This window comes from Chrysochloris asiatica, unplaced genomic scaffold, assembly GCF_000296735.1.
Source record: "Chrysochloris asiatica unplaced genomic scaffold, ChrAsi1.0 scaffold00017, whole genome shotgun sequence".
Taxonomy (NCBI): domain Eukaryota; kingdom Metazoa; phylum Chordata; class Mammalia; order Afrosoricida; family Chrysochloridae; genus Chrysochloris; species Chrysochloris asiatica.
In genome coordinates, this window is record NW_006408535.1 from 10,823,269 (window position 1) to 10,829,894 (window position 6,626).

Sequence of the window (6,626 nt, forward strand, 5' to 3'; positions counted from 1 at the left end):
AAAAAAAAAAAAGTGGTGGTGGTTCGTGGTCATGTGCCGTGGAGTGGTTCCAATTCATAGTGACCCTGTATAGGGTTTCCCAGGCTGTAAATCTTTACAGGAGCAGAAAGTCTCATCTTTCTTCTGCAGAACCACTGGTAGTTTTGAACTGTTGACTTGAGGCTAGCAGCTTGACTAGTAACCACTATGTTACCAGAGCTCCTAATCAAACAGAGTAGCGTTTGTCAAAAGCAATAGGGCCTGAAAACTATTTTAAACACCTCAGTATACAAGGCTTTGGGCTTGTTTTTTTTGTGTTGGCATTATTATTATTAGGGTGTATGCCTTAGTTTCTTAAACTTAATTTCTTTTTTGGCCTGGGCGTCCTTGGTGTATTGATTTTCACATTATTCCTCCAGAAAGGATTCAAGAAGGAGGTGCTTCCAGCATGTCCTGTGTGGGATGGCAGGACCACTGGAGTGCACACATTAAGGTACAGCTGGAGTGTCTGGGGGAGGGACTTTGCATGTGTGGACAGCTAGGGCTGGTCAGAAGCCATGGCATCCCACAGACAGAGACCTGGGGTTTAGGGATGCACCTCTCCAACTGCTGTTGGCCTGCTGTCCCAGTGGGTCACGAACCACCAGCGTTCTGGTGGGCCTGGAAGGGTTTGACCAGACAGAATCATGTGGTGACCAGGGCTGGAGCACCCGGACAGGATGGCTTTGCTGGCACTGTGTCTGCTTACACAGCTTGGGGCGGGAGGGCTTATTAAGGGCCTTGGCTAGGGCCAGAGCCCTCTGCCACAGGAATGAGTCCAGACAGGCAGAGAGGGGAAGCCAGGCTGAGGAGAGAAGCTGAGGGTACTATGTCTTTCAAGATGCACTAAGCCTACAATCCTGGCCTAGAGATTCTGAGGCCAAGATGAGTCACCCACTCAGCCTCTTGGTTCTATCCTGGCAGAGGAGTGTGGGCCAAGAAGAAGCACCTGCTTGTGTCCCTGAGGTTCCAGCCCCAGGCCCTGCCCCATCCTTCTCTTTCTGTCTGAATGTCAGCGGACTCCACTTCCAGCAAGGGGTGGCCATTTGGAGGGTGTAGGCTACTCGTTTAATTTCCCTGGGAGGCAGAAGATTTTTTACCTTTAGGGATGAACTTGAGTGAACTGCTAAATATTCAGAATCGGGACTATTCCCGCTTGGGGCTGTCATTGAGGAACTCAGGGCCCAGCCCTTACCACAACGACCGCAGGATATCTTTAAGGCTGATTGTGCTCTGGACCCTTGGCCATGCTGCCAGGTCTCAGTGAACACTGACCAAGGGGACGAGTGCTCGAACGTTGAGAACAGCTCCTAGGTACACTTGGCACACACTTAGATGCCCTATTCAAAGTGGTTCAGGAAAACATCGCCTCCAAAGAAGCTGCAGAAAGACATGATGCCACCAACCCGGTAACACAAATACCGCCTAAACTGCCCAGAAGCCACCTACCCCACGATTCTTAACCTTAATTTCTTAAAATAAGAATAAATATAATACTTGCCTATAGGGTTGTTGACAGGATTAAGTGGGATGACATATGAAGTACTAAGGACAGTGCCCAGAATGTAGTAATGTTAGGTGCCATCTACTTGATTCCAACTCATAGTGATCTTATACACAACAGAACAAAACACTGCCCTATTCTGCACCATTCTCACAATTGTTACACTTAACCCCATTGCTGCTGCCACGGTGTCAATCTGTTTCATTGGGGTATTTCCTAATTTTCACCGACCCTCCACTTTACCAAGCATAATGTCTTCAGGGACCAGTTTCCAGGGACTGGTCCCTTCTGATAATGTGTCTGAATTAAGAGAGATGAAGTCTGGTCAACTTTGCCTCCAAAGAGCACACTGGCTGTACTTCTTCCAAAACAGCTTTGTTTGTTCTTCTGGCTGTCCATGGTACATTCAATATTCTCCAAACCATAACTTAAATACATCAATTGTTCTGTGTTCTTCCTTATTCACTGTCCAACTTTTAAATGCATATATTGTTGTTGTTAGGGGCCATCAAGTCAATTCCAACTCATTGCAACCTATGAACAACATAACAAAACACTGCCCAATCCTGCATCATCCTCACAATCACTGTTAGAGTTAAGTCCATTACTCTGCCACTGTGCCAATCCATCTCTTTTGGGGTCTTCCACTTTTTTGCTGACCCTCCACTTTACCAAACATGATATTTTTCTCCAGGGACTTGTCCCTCCTGATAATATGTCCAAAGAATAAGAGATGAAGTCTCAATATCTTTCTTGACTTCTAAGGAGCACTCTGGCTGTACTTCACAGGTTTGTTTGTTCTCCTGGCAGTTATGTAGGACTTTTAATGTTCTTCTCCATCACCATAACTCAAATGCTCCAATTCTTCTACAGACATCCTTACTCATTGTCCAACTTCTACATCCATATGAGGCTATTGGAAATACCATGGCTTTTGTCAGGTGCCTCTTAGTCTTCAAACTGGCATTTTTGCTCTTTAAAAGTCTTGTGCAACAGATTTTCTTAATATAATATGCTGTTTGATTTCTTGACTGCTGTTTCCATGAGTGTTGACAGTGGATCCAAGCAAAATAAAGTCTTTGACAACTTCAATCTTTTCTCCATTTATCATGATATTTTTTGTTACTCCAGTGGTGAGGTTTTTTTTTTTTATTTACATTGACATACAACCCATATTTAAGGATGTGGTTTTGATTTTCATCAGTAAGAATTTAAGTCCTCTTCACTTTCAGCAAGCAAAGTTCTATCACCTGCATATGTCAGGTTGTTAACGAGTCTTTCTCTAGTCCTGATGCCATGTTCTTCTTCACATATTCTAGCTTTTTGGATTATGTGCTCATCTTACAGATTGAATAAATGTGATGGAAGAATACAACACTGGCACACACCTTTCCTGGTTGTAAGCCATTCAGTGTCCCCTTGTTCTGTTTGAACGACTGCCTCTTTGCTTATGGACAGGTTCCTCGTGAGCACAACCCAATGTTCTGGAATATTAATTCTATTCACTATTATCCATAGCTTGTCATGATGCACATAGTTGAAATAAAGTCAATACAGCACAGGTAAACATTTTTCTGGTATTCTCTGATTTCAGCCAAGATCCATCTAACGTCAGCAATGATATTCTTAGTTCCATGTCCTCTTCTGAATCCGGCTGAAACTTCTGGCAGTTTCCTGTTGATGTACTTTTTTAGCTGCTTTTAAATTATCTTCAGCAAAATTTTACTTGCATGTGATGTGATATTAATGATATTGTTCAATGGTTTCCACATTCTTTGAGTCACCTCTCTTTGGAATTGGCACAAGTATGAATCTCTTTCAATCATATGGACGAATAACTGTCTACTAAATTTTTTGGCATAGATGAGTGAGTGCCTCCAGTGCTGTATTAGTTTGTTGAAAGATTTCAATTTGTATTCCATCAATTCCTAGGGCCTTGCTTGGACTTCTTCCTTTAGTAGAATTGGTTCTTGATCATATGCTTCTTCTTGAAATGGTTGAACACCGACCATTTTTTTTTGGACCCTGTTCATACCTTTCCTCTCCTATTGATGTTTTCTGCATTATTCAATATTTCCCCCCATAGAATCCTTAAATATTGCAAGCTGAGGCTTGAACTTTTTATTCAGTTGTTTCATCATGAGAAATGCTGAGCATGTTCTTTTGGTTTTCTAACTCCAGGTCTTTGCACATTTCAATATAATACTTTATACTTTGTTTTCTTGAGCTGTCATTTGAAATTTTCTGATCAGCTCTTTTTCTTCCTCATTTCTTTCATTTACTTTAGCATCTCTACATAGGAGAGCAAGGTTCAGAGTCTCTTCTGACATCCATTTGGGTCTTATCTTTTCTTCTTGTCTTTTTAATGACCTTTTGCTTTCTTCCTGTATGATGTTCTTGATGTCATCCCACATCTCTAATGGTCTTCAGTCTTTAGTGTCTAATGCATCAAATCTGTTTTTGAGATGATCTCTAAATTCAGGTAGGCTATGTTCAAGGTCATATTTTGGCTCTCGTGGACTTGCTTTTATTTTCTTCAGCTTCACCCTGAACTCACATATGAGAAATTGATGGTCTGTTCCACAATCTACCCTGGCCTAGTTTTGACTGATGATGTGGAGCTTTTCCACCACATCTCTTTCCACAGATGTAGTCAATTTGATTTCCTTATATTCCATCTGGTGAGGTCCATGTGTATAATCACCCTTATGTTGTTTTAAAAAGTTATTTGCAATGAATAGAATTTGCACAATTCTATGCTGTAATCTTCAGCATCATTTCTATCACCAAGGTCATATTTTTCAACTACTGATCCTTCCACTTGGTTTTCAACTTTTGCATTCCAATCACCAGCAATTATTAGTGTTTTTGAATGCATGTTTGATCAATTTCTCACTGAAGAAGATCGAATTCTTCAGTTTCATCATCATTGGCTTTAATGTTTGGTGAGTAAATTTAAATAATAGTGATATTAACTGGTCTTCCTTATAGGTATATGGAGATTATCCTACCACAGAGAGGATTGTACCTCAAGACAGATCTTGCAATATTCTTTTTGATGATGTGATACCATTCCTCTTAAATTTTTCATAGTAAAGCATATAATCGTAAGATTCAAAATGGCCTATACCAGTCCCTTTAAGCTCACTAATGCTTAGGATATCTATGTTTATACATTCCATTTCATTTTTGACAACTTTCAATTTTCCTAGTTCATACGTCAAATATTCTGTGTTCTAATTATTAATGGATGTTTACAGCTGTTTCCCCTCATTTTGAGTTGTGCTCCATCAGCAAATGAAGGTCCTGAAAGCTTTACTCCCTTCGCATCATCAGTGTCAATTCTACTTTGAGGAGACAGCTCTTCCCCTGTCATAGTTAGAGTGCTTTCCAATCTTCTGGCACTATATCTGACAATCTTCTGGTGCTATTTATAATGGTTTTTCATTTTATGGCACTAAAGCTGACGATGTTCCTCTGTCAGTGGTTGAATATTCAGAAGTAGTCTGACTCTCCTTCTTCCTAGTCTGTGTTAGTCTAGAAACCCTGCTAGAATGTGTTCACCATGGGTGACCCCGCTGGGGTCACAGCAACACACAAACCACCAGAGTATGAAAAATTGACAGATGAGTGGTGGAAATAATAAATTAGAAATTACTATTATTAACTCCTTTCACCAGAAAATTCTTGTGGGTTACTATATATGTCCATTGCTAGTTGTTACGGATTTTTACAGAAATATCTTCAATATGAGAAATTTTAACAGGAAAAAAAAAAACATAATAAGGGTGTGCCAAACAGCCCGATAGGTGAACCACACAACTCTTCCTTCAAGTGAAACTTATTGCAAGGACGCCAGTTGACAGCCTTTAGCTAATGTCCCTTTGGGATTCGCTGCATACTCCATTCCAAGACTCTGTCTCCCCCATAGGCTGCTCCCAATAGGGGTCATTCCTGCTTTATGTGGGACTCCTCCAAACATCCTTTGCCTTCAAATTTCCCACTGGCATGGCAGAAAAAAACGAACCATCCTCTTCAACGGAAGGCTTTTCTCTAGATGTGAAAGACATCAAACCAATTACTGGCTGGACCTCAGTTATCCACAGTCCAAACCACACCTTACAATCTTCACCTGTCTTAATGAACCATTAGTTTGCTCCTCTTCTTGACCCTTCTACCATTTCTCATGCAAATGAGAAAGAGGAAGAACTGCAAAGAGGAAGAGGAAGAACACAAGACATTTGCTCTTCTGTGAGACTCAGAAATCTGAGATGCTGGAACACAAGCCTGGAAATTCCTTCGTTTGGGGCCACTCTTCCTGATTCATCTCATCCCTTTTGCTCTCTGTTATGGCAGGTTCCAGAAAAAGAAGAAAGGTCAAGAAATACAACTGTCCTTCAACCATGTATAATGTCTATTGGCTCTTTACAGAATAGGATACCCCTTTTTACAGTTTTACATTCTGTAAGGTCATATGTGTACTCCTGAGCACAACAACATGTCTCCGTCTTTGTTTCTATAGACCCCTAGTGTGAAGAGCAAAATCATGACAAGTGTCACCTTAGGTAAGAATGATGGGGCAAAACCAGGGAAGGAAGAGGAGAGACTTAGGTTCTCCAGAGGCCCCTCAAGGTAGGAGAAGCCATAGAGGAGATGAGATGATAATATGGTCTATTTAATGAGCATTTACTGTGTACTGGGCACAGTGGTAAGGGCTTTATATGTGCAGTCTCATTTAAGCCTTACAATATATTGGTGGGATTCATATTTTAATTCTCATTGTATTAATAAATCATTGAGGGTAGAGAGGTTAAATAATTTTCTCAAAATAACCCAGCTATAATGTGACAAACTGGACCATGAGTCCTAAAATAAATGTTCTTAACCTCAGAAAAAGATGTCCTGGTGGTGCAATGATTGAGTACTCAGCTGCTAACCAAAATACTAACAGTTCAATCCCACCCAGGGGTTCCACAAGAGAAAGACTAGGTGAACTGCTTCCATAGAGATTACCACCAAAAACTGTATGCGCCAGATCTCCTACCACACGAGGGTCACTATGAGTCAAAAGCATCTGGAAGTAACGACAACAACCTCCACTCTG

General features: G+C 41.0%; 1 pseudogene; it reads right to left on the reverse strand.

Moving 5' to 3' along the window:
* Positions 1-1,086: 1,086 nt before the first annotated feature.
* LOC102839897 lies at positions 1,087-1,412 on the reverse strand (annotated as a pseudogene).
* Between the last annotated feature and the right edge of the window lie 5,214 nt (positions 1,413-6,626).